Source organism: Pteropus medius, unplaced genomic scaffold (genome assembly GCF_902729225.1).
Source record: "Pteropus medius unplaced genomic scaffold, Ma_sr-lr_union100, whole genome shotgun sequence".
In the NCBI taxonomy this organism is placed as follows: domain Eukaryota; kingdom Metazoa; phylum Chordata; class Mammalia; order Chiroptera; family Pteropodidae; genus Pteropus; species Pteropus medius.
Genome location: NW_024340849.1, coordinates 41,344,109 through 41,363,699, shown reverse-complemented (window position 1 = coordinate 41,363,699; position 19,591 = coordinate 41,344,109). Strand labels below are relative to the sequence as shown.

The window sequence follows — 19,591 nt, the reverse complement described above, 5'->3', positions numbered from 1 at the left end:
TCACTCAAAACATCCTTGATGTCTGGCTTCCAATTGTCCAAACCCCTGGGAAGCACAGGCAGGAAATTGAAGACTGAGAGGAAAACAGGATCTTTGAATAGTTCTCCTTTTTCCTACTTTGGCAATGGCCTGGCCAAATCTTTTCACAACTATATAATCTGTTATGTTGGTCCCTTCTCTAAAGCTCCAACTGACAAGGGGCACCAGAAACACCACTTCTATGCTTAGATCCTTCAGATCTAAGAGGCAGTAATGGCTTCCCACATTTGCTAGTGTCTGGGTGTCTCACTACATTTGTGTTTCCTTTACCCTGCCTACACTGTGAAAGTAGGATTTTTCTTTAAAGTTTTGTTTCAGTTGAAACATCTGATTAGAACTCTGTTACCTAACAACACCCTAAGTGACACTGGACTATTTTAGTACATTCAACAAAAGTTAAGAATTTGAAACATGAAAGAAGTATTGAAAAGAGACAAGACCACTAAACATGAGAGAAAAAGAAATCAAGCTAAAAGTTATTTAGAAAAGTAAAAAGAGCTAGGTCAAATAAAAAGTTTTTAAAAAACTTAAAAATAATTTTGCAAAATATTTTAAAACCTTGAGAGTGCACAGCATACTGCATCAAATCTATACAAATATAAAAAATATTCCTATCAAGTGATGTGAAAACCAAACAGAGCTCTTTCAAAATGCAGAAGACAAGAAAATGACAATAGTATCAGAAATACATATGCACACATACATGGTGTAAAAAGCAAAGGATAACATAAAAGTAACTGATATAAGATAAAATAAAATGGAAGCAATACAAAAAAGGCATAAAAAAATAAATGCCTTCTTCAAATCTTATTTGTATCTGTTAATCACTGAAAATACCAGTCAAAATTGATTTTTAAAAAATCTAAATGTGTTCTAATTAAATTTTAATTTTATGGATTATATACGGGAAACAATCAGTTTACTTGCAAAGGGAAAGAAAATAAAACATACTTTAGGTTATAGGAAATGACAGAAGAAAACAAAGCAACACCAAAATATTTTAAAAGATAAATAAAAGATTTAGATACAAACATTTTATACCAAATTGAATAGTCATTAATATAGAAAACTACTTAATTTGCCTGAGCTTCAATTTCTTCCTCTATAAATGTGACTAATAATAATTCTTTTCTCATAAAGTTGCTGTAAAGATCAGTTTAAATACATGAAGTACCTGCTATGGGACTTAAAACTGCTTTCACACAACTTTTAGAAAATTATTTGACTGTAAATATCAATAGAAATATCAATAAATAACCCTAACAATTATGTAGGACTAAAATTTTAAAATAACAAACTTCTAAACAATTTGTACAATTTTAAAATATTGATGATAGTGATTATTCTTCTCTTATGCCTGCTTTATTTAATAAGAATTTTCTTATGGTTTCACTGTTAAGTACAGAGAGTCAGATTATTATGTTGCCAATGTATTAATTCATCCTTACTTAAAATATGAGCTAAATTATAGGCATATGTGTTAATGAAACAAGAAAACTGAGTGAAGAAGTTGCTGAGGTGTAATTTTGAGAATGCAAAGCACTGAGTTAGCCATTACCCTTTGTTTAGAAATATAACAGAGGCAATATAATTACAAAACAGTAACCAATAAATGAAGTTAAATCCATTCTTATTCAGTATCTTGATACCTTAAAATTGAATTTTAGACTAATGGAAAATTATTCTTTGGTACCATAAAGTTGAATTCTGACTAAGCTTTGCTCTTTATTTTAATTATTATCAACCAAAGACTGATAATTCCCTGATGATTGTAACCTCACTGATTTTACTACAATCAAACAATTACATATATATCTACATATACATATACAAACATATACATACACATACACGCACATACACATACATACATACATACGTATTACAGTTTCTCGTATAAGGAAAAATCATCAGAAAATATTTCCTTTGCAGAATTTATTTTATTTTAGTAAAATAAATGTAATTTTATATTAACTTTGAAGTTTCAGGCAAACTCTCATTTTTCCACCAATTTAATGTTAATTCTGGATTTGAGAGAAGCATCTCAGTGACGACAAGGGAGCATCTTTACATGTGGAGCTATTAGGTAGTTATATTTCCTTTCTAATGGCTTTTCCATAAGTGTCACAGAGGAAAGCTGTGGAAGCTGTTTCTAGTTGTGAATTTTCCTGTACAATCAGAAAGCCCAAAGGCTAATATCCCTTCTCTCACATATTATTTTGATTTGCCACATAGAGAGGAAGAAAACTGTACAATCTCACTGATTTTGTGTGTTTATGTCTAACTTTTACCTAGACAGCTGTGGCCGCTATTGTGGTTTTATATTTTAATTTCAAGGTAAATTCAGATTTCCAGCGTCTCGAATATTCGACTTAACCCTTTCATACATATTAGCCTCTCACAAAAATACAGTCTTCTTATGAAACACTTGGAACTTCATTTGTAGTTCTTTCTTCAGAAACCTTAATTAAAATAACCTGAGCATTTTCAGATGGGAGACTTAGTTGATTTTACTGGTTTCTGTAAAAAACATGATACTTGAATTGATTCAGAGATCTGTGTCTGAACAAAGGTGTCCTACTGTGATTGTACTAAGAAGTTTTATTTAATGCAAGCTGGAAAACTTCTGGGCTGCAATGAGCATTTCAACTGCCAAATTCTCGGAGGAAATTAAGTAGCAATATGAACAATTGCTGTAACAGACACTAAAATCAATGCAAGAGGAAAATACATTTTGACTACTCTAGTTTGTTTCGATACCAAGGCATGGATTTTGTAGCTTTTTAAACCTTCAAATAAGTGATTTGAAGTGCTCTCTTCAAATACCCATACATTTGTGTCTCTCTGTTGTTTATTCTCCATCCTTGCTTTCTACTTTCTACTCTCCTCTTTCCTTCTCCTATGCAGAAAAGTAAACTCTTTTCCTGAGCAAATACAACTTGTTGAAATATTTAGCATATTAGATTTAAGTTAATCTGAAACAATTAGAAATTCTAAACTCAATCTTGTACTCTTTACTTGGTTTTCTCTTCTGGAAAAGCAAATCTCAGGTTCGAGATAGAATCATATGAATTAACACATGATGAGAATTTATAAGCTATAATTGAGACATCTTCATAAGGAATTATTAGGCCAATGTCATTGGTTATCAATATAGCTTTCTGTGAGAGAAGTTACTAGTTATACCCTTCAAAAAAGTGGGACTTCACTTTTTCAGAAAATTTTATTTTGAAAAAAGATGTATAATTATTTACCATCATTAACTGTCTTTGCTATTGCAAACAAACATTAGAAAATGAAATATTTAGATTATAAAATATATGGCATAAGCTATCGCTTATGATTAAAATACTCTTGATGTCTTCAGTTATCTTAAATATTTATATCATAAACTGGCAATTAAAATAGGAACTGCTCTATCAAAACTTCAGAGCGTGCCTATTGAGGTACTTCTTCTCCTGCCCTGAGATTGGGACTTATGACACCAACCCTCTGCTTCTCAGGCCTTCAGACTCAGACTGGAACTTTGCCACTGGCTTTCCTGTGTTTTCAGCTTGTAGACAGCAGATCGTGGGACTCTGTGTGTCCATTATGTGTGTGTGTGTGTGTGTGTGTGTGTGTGTGTGTGTGTGTACACACACATAGACATAATTGTTGTTTGTTTCTCTGAAGAGCTCTAATGCTGGTGAACCTTAACACAGATAAAAAGTTGGCAAATTTCTCACTAAATGTTACTACAAAGATCATTATTTTTACCAAATATTAAAATAATACTTTATACAACAAATATTTTACTTCCAAGTTTTCTATGTGTGGTTGAAATGATAAAGGGGTCAATAGCAGTATTACATTTGTTCAAGTAAAATTAATACATAAGAGTCTAGTTAAGTCCTGGATGTCTTATTTTCTTCTACTTATTTTATTACCTTAGATTCTGCTTTTCTTTTGGAAGAAAAGAATGAATTAAAAACACTTTTTTTAAAACTACAGGTCATTTTTTTTATTTAAAAAATATATTTATTTACTTATTAAGTTTACTGGGGTAACATTGGTTAATAACATTAATTTCAAGAGTATGACTTCATAATCTGATATCTGTATACTACATTTTTCTAATCTTACTCTATTGTTTTCATTTCTGGCCTCTTCTATTTGATCATATAGGTTTCAATGAATTTGAGAATTAAAATATCTATTAAAGTCAATTCTACATGTGCTACACATACTTCTGTTAATAATGAAGATCACTGTCAGGTAGTATAAAAGTTATATAATTCAAAATTTCCTTCTTACTACTCACCATTAATATTTTAGTCATTGTATTTTAAAATTAATACAAAGAATAACTACTTGGGAGTTTTGTCATAAGATTGATAGTCCTTTTAAAAAGTTTGAAGTTTTGTAAAAACTTCACATGTGACATGATTGATTGTATAATTTATTTAAATTATCACACCTAAAATGTCCAATAACCAAAGTGAGCAAACATTCCCTTTATAAAATTCTTACATACAGTTGCTTATTAAATTAATAAAGAAATAAACACTTTATGATTAGAACTAGGTATCATGATTTATGTAGATTTTCTTTAATACTCATAGCAACCCAGCAACATAAGTATAGTTATCCTGTTTAGCAGATGAGGAAACAAGCATACTCAGAGAGATTATGGTATCTTCCCAAAGTGACGCAGGTAGAGAGGATTTCCCCAGTTAGCAGTGTCTGTTTACTCATTCGTGACATTTTCCACACTTAGATAAGAGATGCTTCCTGAAATGTCTTGTTATTCAAACTCTCTACACAGTTCTTTGTGCTTCTTCTCACTTATTTTGTATTATTTCATAAACATTGATGATTTTACCTCCATTATTACCAATGGCTATAGACTTGTATGTAATCTGACATTCTTTCATTTATTCAATAAAAATTTATTGAGTTCTTTCAACAAACCAGATACTATCCCGGGCATTAAGATATTGTAAAAGATGAGTCAGATTTTTGCCTTTCCTTCATTGAATTTATATTCAAATGAAGCAGATCATATTCAGTGTATGAATACCCCTGAATAATTTGAAAGTCATGAATAATTTGAAAGTAATGTTCATCTCACAAGGTCTTTCTTGTCAGTTTTATTAACTTTTCTAGAGCAAGGTAGAGTTTTTAGCAGAATTAATCTCAGAGTGTCTAAAGTAGTGAATATGTGGTGCCTAACACAGCACCTGATGCACAGTAAATATATAATAATTAGTAGTTGCCTAATTCACCTCCCATCAGGTAGTTATTTGATCAGAGAGATATAAAGTAGCAGTAGAGCCTAGAAAGAGATGGGTAATAAACAGTTAAGTGGTAGCTGTAGACAAGGGAAATGTGTGAGAGTGTGAGAGAGTTATATCTTCTGCCTAGCATGGTATAATTTTTCATAAAGATTTTTTATTTTAAAGTCATTTTCCTCACAACCAATTTTGAGTGTCCCTTCTCATTGCTACTGTATTCAGAGTATACACAGCAAGCCCAGCGAGTGCAGAAAGGACAAAGAAAAAGAAGTCATTTTTCAGCTTGATTTTAATGCCATCTCTATTTCAATAAAGGAAAAAAATCCAACTAAATTTAACACTTTTGTATCTGACAGAAGCAAAGATATTATGTGGATAAACGTTTAAATTGAAAGCTAAGCTCCATATTGTGAACTGTGAGGAATCACAGAGACCTCTAGCTTCTTTCGTTATTAGTAAAAAGTATACATTTTGATTCAACTTGAACTTGAATGTAAACACTTGCACATAAAACAGCCAGAGAATCAGAAGAAGATTGTTGAATGATAAAGTACCAAGAAAATGAAATGAAGATTAAAATGATAAAAACAAGAGTCTGTACCCACAGCCATTTATCTTTGGTGAAAGAATTCAATAAATTATTACAAAGGAAAAGGAAGTAATAGAAGCTAATATCGGAACCACATTAACTAGTACCTGGTAGGTGCTAATTGTTTTGGTAATTTTCCAGAAAGAGCTCAGGTCAAGGATTTTGTCTTCTTGGAGTCTACAGTCTGGTTGTAGTTCATCGTAAATATGTTTATCTAAAGTAACTGTTTAATTGCCTTATAGAGAACATGCCATAGAGGAGATTCAGTATTCTCAATTAATCCTTTTCACATATTTTACAAAATTGTCCTTCAGGAATTGATAAAGATGGCTATCTTATATAATAGACTGCCATGTTATCACCTCTAGCCCTGACTATATATGACTTCTCAGCTCAACAAGCCATCATCAACTTACTACTATCTGTCCTCATACTTGTAACTCTTGAAAGAAAAAATAATTATATTGCCCCCACCACTCTCCACAGTTGTAGTTAGGATCACAGAGCATTCTGCCCAAGCATCAATGGCCTTGGGAATGACCATCTGCCAGAAAAAGAGGCTGTGAGTGAATGCACTGCCTATTTTCTCTGAAATTAATCCATTTAAATTGTATTTAAAATTTGTATAGTTCTATCATTCTATGACATCATATATTCATTTCTTCACTTAGTGTTTTAATTAAAAAATAATTAGAAGAATCCTTTATCTTTGCTTATTTCTTATTTTTTATTCTCTTTAAAGCACACTAATAGAATTTTTAAATTGCGATACCCCGATCTGTCATACCAAAACGTTTTGAGTTTTTGAGCCTTGACTTAGTGATATTTTCTAGTTAGGTATAGATAATGAAAATATTTCAGCTGCTAAAAGTTCTTAGTAAGCTGTAAAACCAAACAATGAGTCAAGTGGATGAGGCAACAACTCTGGAAATATTTAAGAATAAGTGAGATCAGACCAAAAAATGTGGAAAAACTATTTAAAATGAATAATATTAAGTTTCAAGACAAAGTTTTTTGGTCATTTGATGTTAAAAGCAGCTGAACTTTAAATTTAGTAACTTTCCTTTTTAGTAGAGATACAAAGCAGCTTTAAAAAATGGACATCTGAATATATCTCATTCTTTTATAACCTCAGTGAACCAAATTCATTTATTCCATTTCTTATTTCTAATACTAAGTGTTGCAAACTCACTGGATTATAGAATCTTAAAGTATACAAGGAAAGGAAGTGTGTTCGACCACAGATGTAATCTGTTGTCAATATTGTATGTCAAATCACCCCTCTCAAAATCAAATAACTGTTAAACTAAATAAAGCAGTCAACATTTGCTACTAAAAACCCTTCATACATATATATATAATCAAAGAAAACATGTGGGATAAACATTGACATTTTGTAGTGAAGAAAACAAGAGAATTGCTAAATAGAATAATTTAAAAGGCATATTGTAATTATGGTGAAGATATACTAAAATAATATGGTAACTAATCTTCAAATAAGTTCACATTTGCAAAGGTGCTTCTTTGATGAAAAAGATTGTTTCTTCAGATCAAGGATGCGCAAAATACTTCAGCTGTTTTCTCACCTAAATCAAATGTCATCATAGATGATATTTTCATTTGTTTTCCCTCTTCTTCCTATTATTTTGAATGTTCTTAAGGTTTCTAGGCAACCATGTTAATACTTCTTTTTAAAAAATCCACTGCACAGGAATAGTATTCTTTAAAAAGATTGGTGGCCTTCCTAGAAAAATTTAAAGTTAGAAACAAATATAACTAGAATGAAAAAATAATCACAATTGTAATAATCAGATTTGAGTGCTATGATGCAGAGTTAAACAATGTGCAGCCTGTAAAATATAATGAGCTCACAATGACACATAAAAGAGGAAGAAGGTACAAATAAACTTATTTCTAAGAAAGATGTGCAAAGAAACTCCATCTGTCAAATTCTTGCCAGATCTTTTGCTGTTCATGCTCATTAAAGATCTAGTGAGAGAAGAGGGGTGAGGTGGGGGGAGGTGTGCTTATTTTAGAACAATCATGATTAGCAAACCATTTGAGATGAGGAATGGTAGGAGTGGAATGCTTAGCCTAGACAAGAGAAGACCAATTGGGTAAAATGATTTGTTTGCAAATTTTCATAGGCTGTAATGAAAGAGAGATTAAATTTATTTATATTTATTCTCCAAAAACTAGAATAATTGTTCATTAAGTATAAGGTAGAAGTAAGATAATTTTGGCTTAATAAAATTTTCTAACTATTAAGATTGACATCAGGGGATTAAACAAACTCAAAAGTAGTAGCGAACTCTGTAATGATAAGGGTTTAAGCAACATGATCGTCTCTAGTCTCATTGTATACCAACATCCTTTCTTTGATGTCTAATAGGCACCTCAAACGTAACATGCTCCCCTCAAAATTCTGAAACTTCTCAATCTGCTCTTCTTTCCTACTTTTTAAATTTCAGTGGTAATTGTTGAGAATTAAAATTGAAGAATCATCCATAACTATCCCTTCCTTTTTTTTTTTCATCTTTCACATTCAATACAACAGGAAATTCTATGGCTTGCTATACATATTAAATACAGAAAAGTCCACCTCCCCCACTTCTCTATTTCTCATCATGTATATAAATAAAATCCCATACTTAGTTACTATCATCCCTTGCTTAGATTTTTGCAATGGCTTCTTAATGATATCCCTGCTTCCATGCGTGACCTCTGAAGCCTATTCTTGTCAGAGCAGCCAAGAAAATCTTTAAAAAATATATCTAATCATGCCAGTCTTTTGTTCAATTCCCTCTGATAACATATCATTTCACCTGGAATAAAACCCAAAATTCTTACTATGCCCTAAAATGAAGCCACATGCTGCTCTATATCTGAGTAAATAACTCCCTAACATAACTTTCTAAATAACTCTTCCCCACTTTCATTCTGTTCTAAATTCTTAGACCTCTGTGTTCTTTTGAATCACAAACATTTTTGGCACAGGGTCATTGTCCTCATTGTTCCTTCTGCCTGGAATGCCTTCTCTCAATTATCTGTATGGCTTGCTCTCTCATTTCAATTAAAGCTCTGTTCAAATAACAGCTTATCAAAAAAGACCTTCTCTGAAAGCCACTACCCACCAACTCTATTTCCTTTTTCATCATAGTATCATCTAATTTGTTATACTTTTGTTTATTTGTTTAGCATCTGAATATCATGACTGAGATACAAAGTGCATGATCTCTTTTTTGGTTACTTGATCTCCAGACCTGAAAGTATGCTCTCCCATAGTAGATGTTCAAAAAATATTTTTTGGATAAATATTATGGGAAGTATTTCACATGAGATAAAAGATTGAAATGCATGACTTACTTAAGTTCCTCCTAAACCTGCAATTTTGTTATCATCACCAAGAGATATATTTTGTTTGTTCTTCTGTTGCTTATCATTTGAAAATTAATTTGTATATTCTCTTACTTTAATTTTTTTCTGGAAGTACTTATTTCTTCTATTTCAACAGCCTAAAATTTCTCATGAAATTCATTAATTTTATGGAAAATGTTTATAACATACCAGCTTATGTTACAAAATGGTAGATCCATTTAACTTCCTTTCATTACTATTTTAACCATCTAACTCTTTTCCTGAGGAGCCTTTCAAGCATAATTATAAGAAAATTATAATGACACTTTGCAAGCAACTTCACTTGCAAAGTGTCATATTTCCACTCAAGGTTGTTTTTCACAGTAGTTTTAACTTAACAGAAATGTACATGTTATTATTATCCCTCTAAGTTATTATAGGATTTATATAGGATTAATTTTTTGTTTTTGAAGTTAATTTCTCCAAGAGACATATTAAGTTAAGACATCTTGTTTTAGATAGATCCCTAAAAACCAGTGAAACATATTTTTCATATATATCAGCAAGTTGCTTTCTGGATATCTAAAAGTAAATCTCATATTGTTCACATTGTATTTTTAGGCCTAACATGATGTAAAGATATGAAAATAGAGGACAATAAAGAGGCTAGTTATTGCTAAATGGTACCACTAGATTAATTCACCTATTTTTACCAATAGATTAATTCACCTATTCACCTATTTGCAGTGACTTAAAAAAATTCACAACCTTTCTTGGAGACATACAAGTGGATCCAACACATTATGTTTTATGCTATGGTTGTAGTAAATACAGCTTGTAGGGGATAAATAAGGTCATTTTTCTCTATTGACTTATAATTAATGTTCATTTTTGAGCTAGGTTAGGGAGATAAAATTACACTTGTTTATGAGCAGGGTGAAAAAAATAATTATTCAGACTGTTAGCAGCTTGAGCACTGAGACACAATTTAGGTTTTTACATCTGGCAATTCAGTTACTTCTTGAACCATTTCATAAAGTCCAAAATACCTATACTATAAAGTATCTTAAAACTCAGGCACATTATCAAATTTTTAAAACAAAATCAAAGCAGAAAAATAATTATTATATGAAAAAATGATAGCTATGTAAATATAATTCTCAGTTTGGGTTTAAAAATGATATGCTATTTCCTTATCAGAATAGAAATAACTTATGATAACATAATTTAACTAATAACCAATGATTTCACAACAATACATTGCCAACTTGGTCATTTATTCTTGTTTCTCTGGTGGTAGTAGAGTACCAAGAGTGAAATAATCTTGAATGAGACAATGTGGTACAGTAGATTGAGAAATAAACTTCACATCAGGAGACAAGTACCAGGTCCAGCTTTATCACTAATTTTCCAAACCATACCTTGTTTCCACCACATGATAACCTTCCCTGGGTTGTCCTGTCTTTAACTGATTAATAAAAGGGATAGACAAAATAATCTCCAAGTGACCTCATAGCCAATTTTTTGTCCTAAAATATAATATTCAAACAGCAACTAGTACAAGTAACACAAAAATAGCTTCATTGGTTTTGCTCAGACCCAACTGTCTTTCAATGAAAAGCACAAATTCACCCCCAATCTGTTGAAAATTCTAGCTAGTGTTGTCCAAAAAAAATTCTGTGATGATGGGATGTTTTTATATTGGCATTGTTTAGTATAGTAGGTGCTTGCCACATGTGGCTATTCAGCACTTGAAATGAGACTAGTAAAACAGAGGAACCAAGTTTTAAATATTTTAATTTTAATTAATTTAATCATAAATAGGTATGTGAGGCTGGCTAGTGACTAGCTCAGTAAGAGCAGCTCATCTAAGGCCACTGTGTACCATTAATACATAAAGGATCTAATGACATTGTAGGTTTAAAGAGAAAAGACAATGCTCAAACATCGGCTTTCAGATGTTTTTGTTCAGTTTTTCCACTTTACTAAAGCACTATCATTTCTAGAAATGAACTACTAATGAAAACTATAATCCTAATAAAAGAAAAGCATTGAGAGCACATTGTATATAATGGAAGTAATCACCCTGAATGCTACTCTTTTTTTGTGTGCTTTCAATGGCATTTATATAAATTGGAAATGATCATTTTTTTCATTAACCTTTTAAGTCAGTAGATTGATACTCTTAAGGGTGTTTCACTCATTTTTTCTTGAGCATTCAGGATTCAAATTATAGCTTAAATTAGGAAGGTATTATAAAGGGTATGAGATTAGTGTATCTTTTTCATTTCTTTGTAGAGTATCATATATTCTATTTTTCAGAAATTTGATCATTATAAATATGTATTAAATAAAATAAGCTTTGAATTAATAAGTTAAAATGACTCTATATTTCAAAGATATTAAAATATTATGAAGATTTATCAAAGATTTAAAAGAAATGAAAATAAGTTTACTAGAGACAATTATATACTAAATGAGTAATAAAATATAAATAAAAATATCTATTATTACTTCAGTGACAAAACTGCTGTTATCATTGTCTTTTTTTGCAAAAGTATTATATATGCTTTAACTCTGATTTATATCCCTGGACTATAATTCAACAGAGGAGAATAATAACCACATAAATAAACATAAAAATTTACAGAATTACCTATAATGACAAAGAATAAACTAAGTAATAAATCTAATTGATTAGCTACACTTACAAGGCCAATAAAATGGTTTGATTAAAAATATATAAAAAATGAAAAATTATTATAAAGATTATATATTTTTTATTCAACAACAAATATTTATCGAATGCCTACCTTATGCTCAGTATTCTGAAAATATAAAGAAAAATATCATAGTCTCTGCCTTCAAATTTACAGCTTAATCAAGAGACAAAAAGAAATTATTGAATAACAAGTTGTTGTGATATTTGCTATGGTGTAGGTTATACACATAGGGCCATAAATGACTGCTGTGACAACAAGGAAATTTGAAGGGACTCAAATGTAAAGCTAATTTCCCTCTTGGGTTATTTGCTGAATCCAGTGCTACCAAGGAGTTAGGGAACTAAGCCAACCATTTCTAAAAGGCAGAGCTAGAACTTCTGCAGAAATCTTGAAATGATTAGGGAAAAAAAAATGGTTAGCAATCAGGGCATTTTGAGATAGAAAATTCAGAGCTAGATCTCCCACATTCTTTTGGATGTTAACTAGAAGACCTCTAGGCTTCCTGTCAGTTATCCAGTAGGGCCACACCTGAGGATCAGGGATTAAGCATAGTAGACTGTTACTGATATTACTATTTAGCTCTATCCCATTTCAATTTCTTATCAGATTGAGATTGATTGAAGTGATCAACCTGTCACATTGTCTGTATAATATAAAAAGGGAACCCTCTCTGATAAAAGATGTCACTTACAGCCTCTACTTTGTTTATACATAGTGTTCAGTATTCTATAAAAAATTATTAGATATGTGAAAATGAAAGTAACTAGGCCCAATAATTGAAAGAAAAGGCACACAATAGATGCAGACTCACAACTTATCCAGATATTGACATTAGCAGATCCAGATATTTTAAACAACTGTGATTAACTATGTTAAAGAAAATTGAGGAAAAGAGGGATAAAATGGAAGAAAAGATTAAGGATTTTAATAGAAATTTGGAATTTATTTAAAAAGTATGTGAACATTCTAAAACTAAAACATTATTTAATATTCAGAATTTAATGTATGGATTTAAACACATACTGATCAAAAGAAAAGATAGGGTTAGAGGATTGAAAATACTGAAACTGAGAAAACTTATTAGATCAATAGAAAATACTGAAACTGAGAAAATTTATTAGAGACCAATGTTGGGAGTAGACGAGATAGGTGAGTTTGTATTTTTCTTTGTTTTATTTTGGAATAATAGAAAATAATGCTAAGGAAAATAGAGGGAAATAAAAATGAAAGAAATCCAACTGAATCTTTGAGTGATAGACCAGACTAAGTATTTTATTCAATGAAGACAGGACTCTGTAGCCTCTGATATGTTTTTTCCAATATGCCTTGTATTCAGAAAGTGGAAGTATATTTAGGAATGCTCAGCCATCATACTAGAGCTCAGAAAACAATCTCAGACACCACGTGAAAGGAAGTAAGAAGTCATCTGCAGTAACAGATCATGTAAAAGGCCTGAACAGAGCAATATATATTAAGTATGAGATTTAAAAAATAATCATGGAAAGTAGGTAAGTATACTAAATATACTAAATAGAATAAGTTTTTTTAAAAAAAGGAAAAGTGAGAAATTAAAAAGGACAAAAAAAAAAAAAAAAGAAAGCCAGCATGAAAAGAGTTAGTATAGAAGTAAAAGAAATAAGATTATAAACAGAAGAAAATACTCTATCTTCCTATCAGAGGGCTATTTAATAATGAAACAGATTATTTTTAGAAAACTATAATAGTTCAAATATAAAATGAAAGAACAAGAAAATGATATGAGAAGAGAGAAATATTGTGGATTAATCATCACTGGAAAAATGAAAAATTATTTGTAAATGAGTAATAGAATAAACACAACTGAAAAATCAAATGATACAGAGAAAAAATTACAAAAAAAATGAATACAGAAAAAATATACAAAGAAACTAGAAACAGAAAAACAATAGATAAAGAATCCATATAAGAATGATTTCGTATAATGTCAATTGGTGAGTTAAAAAAAACACACACATCATATAGAATGAAAAGCAATTATTTACAGATACAATACACAAAATGACAAAAGACTAAAAAAAATCCAAGAGAATCATGTTTTCATAAAGATTAAAAACTAGACCATGGAACAAAGGAAAATCCAGGAATATATATGTATTTGTCTTATTCACAAATTGTGAAATGGTATCAGACAGCTAGTAAACCATATGTAAAAATGTAGGTAAATAATCAGTTCAGGGGAATTAAATAAAACTTTTTATAAGAGAATATCTGCATGACCTTTATGTACAATTTCTATATGAAGACTTAAAAATATTAATTATAAAAATGATTTATAAATTTAACATTAATATTAAGAATCCCTCTTTACTATAAGAGATCATTAAACAAGGGGGCAAAAGAAAACACAATGAAAAATTGTTGGTGCAGACAGTTACAGCTGCAAAGTGACAGATGAATATGTGCTACACATATTACAGAGATGTGGTTTATATCTAAATCCCTCTTACAAATCAGTGAGAAAGAGACAGGCACCGCAATGAGAAAATGGAGACTTGTTTAGGGACTTTAGAAGGAGGAAAACTAAATAGCTAAAAAGAAAAAAAGAAAAAAGATGACAGATTCTCCTATAACCAGGGAAATGCTTTTAAAATCACAATGGGATACCACTACACGTCTGCCAGGATGGAGAAAATTAAGTCTAATAGTATCAAATATTTGAGATGATATGAAGCAATGGGAACACAATGGGAATATAAACTGATACAGCCACTTTGGAAAACTGTCATTGTCTAGCAAAGCTGAAAAAACGTTAGTCATGACTCAGATATCCACCTTTAAGTATATACACTACAGATGTGCATGCATACGTACATTAGGAGACATGAACAAGAATGTTTAGGGCATGTTTTATCATAATATTCTCAAATTAGAAATAACCCATATCTTTTAAGAGTAGAATAGTTAAACTGGAATATTCATAAAATGACATATTAAAACAGTTATGCAATGAGTGAATACTAATAATATAACATTGAGTGAAAGAAGCATAAATGTCAAAGGAAGTAAAACTAAATAATGTTTAGGGATTAATATGGAAATGATGAAATTATAAAGGAAAGCAAGGGCAGGATTATCATAAAAATCACGGTTGTGTTTTACTTTAGGGAGAGAGGATTTTTAATTGAAAAGAAACATACTTATTTATTCTAGAGTGTTATCAATTTACTGTGACTTAACTTAGATAATTAAAAGGATTCAGAGGGCTCAAATAGTGGTACTACAAGTAAGCCTTTAATGAAGGTAAAGGATATGGTACAGCATGAGAGGAAAATATGAGTGATCATCAAGGTACTAGACTTTCAGGCACAGTTCATAAAGTCCATCCTTAGTAACCCAAGATACATTTTGCTTTTGCAGTATGAACCACCAAAATAGGAGCAAGAAATTATAATTTCTTGAGAAACCATAGAAAACCAAAATTCAACAGTTAGGTCTTTTATATTCTGCTGATCATGTGACAAAAACAGGCCATGCAGCTGGTTAAACCAGATGAAACCATGGATCTACACAGTCCTCAATAATGTGCATAAGCTATCCCAGGTTCCAGGACGTTCTGATTTTAAATGGCACCTATACACCTCTACCTATCGTGTTTCCTTCTTATTGTAGCCACATGTCAATTCTAGACTTCCATCTGGCTGTACACAGATTGTGGTTACAGGAATGTGTACTTAGGCTACACACATATATTATATACTTTTAAAAATTAATAGATTTTTTTTCAATAGCTTTAGGCCTATAAGAAATGGAACAGAAAGTATAGCAAGAACCCATATGTCCCCATTCCCTTGCTCATAACTTCCTCTACTATTATCATCTTGCATTAGAATTGAACATTTGCTACAATTGGCTAAATTATATTGATACATTATTATTAACTAAAATCCATAGTTTAATTTAGGGTTCATTCTTTGTGTTATGCATTCGATGGGTTTTGCAAATACATAATGTCACATATCCATCAATATGGTATCATACAGAATCATTTCACTGCCCTAAAAATCCCCCATGCTCTATCCATTCATTCTTGGCCCTGTCTACCTGAACTTCTGTCAGCCACTAATCCTTTTTCTGTCTCTAGAGTTTTGCCTTTTCTAGAATGTCATATAGTTAGAATCAAACAGTATGTAGCCTTTTCAGACTGTCTTCTTTTACTGAGCAATATGCACTTGTTTCTTCCATGTCTTTTTAAGCCTTTATTGAGCATTTCTTTTTTAGTGGTGAATAATAATCAATATAAGGAAATACCACAGCTTTTAAAAAATCAATTTACTTTTCGAAGGGCATTTTAATTGCTTCTAGTTTTTGTCAATTCTGAATTAAATATTTGTGTACAGGTTTTTTAACTCATTTGGGCAAATATCTATTAGTATGTTTGCTGCATTGCATGGTAAGACTATGTTTAGTTTTGTAGAAAACTACCAGACTGTCTTCTGAAGTTGCTGTACCATTTGCATTCTCACCATTAATACATAAGAGTTCCTTTTGCTCCACATTTTTGCCAGCATCTGATATTGTCAGCTTTTGAAAATAATTTTACCCATTCTTATCAGTGTATAGTGGTATCTCACTGTTATTTTAATTTATAATTTAACAACAAAGGAGGTTGACCATTTTTCATATGCTTATATGCCACTAGTATATCTTCTTTGGTGAGATGTCAATTCAGATCTTTTGTTTACTTTTTAATTGGGTTGTCTGTTTTCTTATTTTTGAATTTTAACAGTTCTTTGTATATTTTGGATACAATACCGTTATCAGGAATATATTTTACAATATTTTCTCCCAGTCTATGGTTAATCTTTTCATTCTTTTAACAGTTTATTTCACAGAGCAGAAGTTTTTATTTTTATAAAGCCCAACTTACCAATTTTTTATTTCATAGACTATGTTTTGGTTTTGTACCTAAAAACTAATTGCCACATTCAAAGTCACTTCTCAAAGTGTTATAGTTTTGCATTTTGCATTTAGGTCTATGATCAACTTTGAGTTAATTTTTGTGAAAGATATAAAGTCTGTCTCTAGATTCATTTTTTCGACATATAGATGTCCAATTTTTCTTGAACTATTTGTTAACAAGACTATCCTTTCCCCATTGAATTGCCTTTGATTTTTGTCAAAGATTAGTTGACTATATTTGGGTGGGTCTATTTCTGGGCTTTTTATTTTATTTTAATTTTTATTTTTGGGGGCGAAACAATCCTTGCTTGACCTCACAGATTGCAAGGACCTTGTCAGTTTACAATTCTTTATTTTTTATTTTTTTACACCTACAGCACCTGGTCTTCCTAGGAGATCTCCCATCCAAGTACCAGGCCTGACCCTGCTTAGCTTCCAAGATCAGACAGGATCAGGCTTATTCAGGGCAGCATGGCCATAGACTTTCTGGGCTCTTTAGACTGTTCCATTGATCTATTTGTCTATTCTGTCACCAATATCACAGTCTTGATTACTGTAGCTTTATAACAAGTCTTGAAGTTGGGTAATTCAATCAATAGATAAATTTTGTGGATATAAAATTCTTCATAGCATTTTATTATTATCATTTTATTTTATATACTAATTTTCTGCCTACTGTATCTTTCAATTACTGATAGATGGGTATTAAAGTTTCCAACTATAATAGTAGATCTATATCTTTCTACTTGTAGTTCCATTAGCTTTTGCTTCACATTTTGAAGTTAAGTTGTTAACTAAATATACATTGAGATTATTATGTATTTTTGGAGAATTGACTCCTTTTACAATTACATAATGTTCTGCTTTACCCTTGATAATCTTCTTTGCTCTGATGTCTTTTTCTAAAATAAAACTACCTCAACATTCTTTTGATTAATGTTAGCATAATATGTTTTCTCCATCCTTAACTTTTAATCTATCTGTGGTTTTGAATTTAAAGTAGTTTCTTATAGAAAACATAGTGGAGTCTTGTTGTTGTTTTTTTTAATTTTTTATTCACTTGCTTTCTGTTTCATTCAGCCTATGAACATTTAAAGTGATTATTTCCAAAGTAGTTACTTTTTCTTTCCCACCTGATTGAAACATGAGAGACTTTTCTCTAATCATTGTGAGAACCATCTGGGGGTCCTGGAGGTAAAAGTCACAAAATCATGGAGTTACCCTAACACTTGGTTGTCCCCAGCCTCCAGCAATCTGTCACTACTGTTTAAGAGTTCCTAATGGTACTGGCTCAAGCAGTTTCTACACCCAGTAAAGAGCGATTCTCTGTATTCCACTGCCTCTCCAGTTTGGGGGGCAGCAGTTTGCCTTATGATGTCGATTTTCTAATGGATCTAAGAAAATTTGTTGGCTTTCAGTTGTTTAAGTTTTTTCCTGTTGTGAGAACAAGAGTAAGGACTTTCAAGAATTTTCTGTCAGAACAGATTATTTCTTTGTGAAGATAAGGAAATTGTGAAATGCTAGGGTGAAATAATTTCCCTAAGGTCATACAACTAATCTACACTGTTTTACCTGTTATATTTCATACTTTTAAAAAGTTTGAGGAAAGATCCTGATGCTTTAAAGATCAATCCATCTTCCGGAGGGGGAGAGGAAGTGAGAGGGGGGGGGAACCCTTGTTACAGAACAATGGATTCTGAGTCATATCCTGGTAAAATTATTAAACTTAAATAATGAAGAAATAATTCTCTAACCCTTCATGCAGAAAAGCAATTGCATAACCAAAGGGGAAAAGTGTAGACAAGTCTTGGATTTTTCTACAGCTATATTCAAAGATATAACACAATGGACCCATGTCTACACATTTGTGGGACAAAAAGTAACTTAAGAATATTATATTTAGTCAAAATGTCATTGAAATATATGGTCAGACATTCTTAAGAATGAAAGAATTTAGAAATTGAAATCTCCATGTATATTACTATTCAAGATATATTCAATAGTGATTTCTTTCTAGTAGAAAGATGAGTCAAAATAAAAAGTTATGAATATAAGAGCCATAGTGAGTTGCTTGATGTTGAGCAAAGGAATCATTTAAATATCAAATTAAGACTAAACACAATGGGAATTATGGCTACAAAAGAGAATATAACTGTCATAAACTGTGATAATATTAAATAATAATAAAACTGACAATAAGAATGAGGGCAAGGAAGAAATATGACCATAATAATATCCTCAGTTTTTCATATCACTGAGTCAATCAATAGTCCCCCAAGCAATTTTTTTATCCTGTAATTAGGAAATAAGTGGCAGAAAATGATTTCTTTATGAGCACCTAGAAATAAATATTTTTCATGGGGTTGGGGAAATTGAAATGCAAATTAGAATGGTATCACAATTTTTGAGCAAGTATCTGGGCCAAGAATATATTTTCATTGCTTATTTTAGAGGAAAAAATAATAATACAAGAGGCTAATAGATTTATTAAAGACAAGGATGCAACTAATGACAATGAAATTTAAGTGTCTGCTCTTGGCAAAAAGAGAATGTTTGGGAAATTAAATTATTAGAGAAATGTCACTACCTTTAAAAAGAAGTGATCAGATATTTGTAATAGGTATGACACTCTAAATTCACTCATTTGATTTTTTTAGCCCTTTATATGCCAA

At 31.0% G+C, this 19,591-nt stretch overlaps 1 pseudogene; it reads right to left on the bottom strand.

The window, feature by feature from the left end:
* Positions 1–17,287: 17,287 nt before the first annotated feature.
* LOC120590939 (uncharacterized) lies at positions 17,288–17,402 on the bottom strand (annotated as a pseudogene).
* Between the last annotated feature and the right edge of the window lie 2,189 nt (positions 17,403–19,591).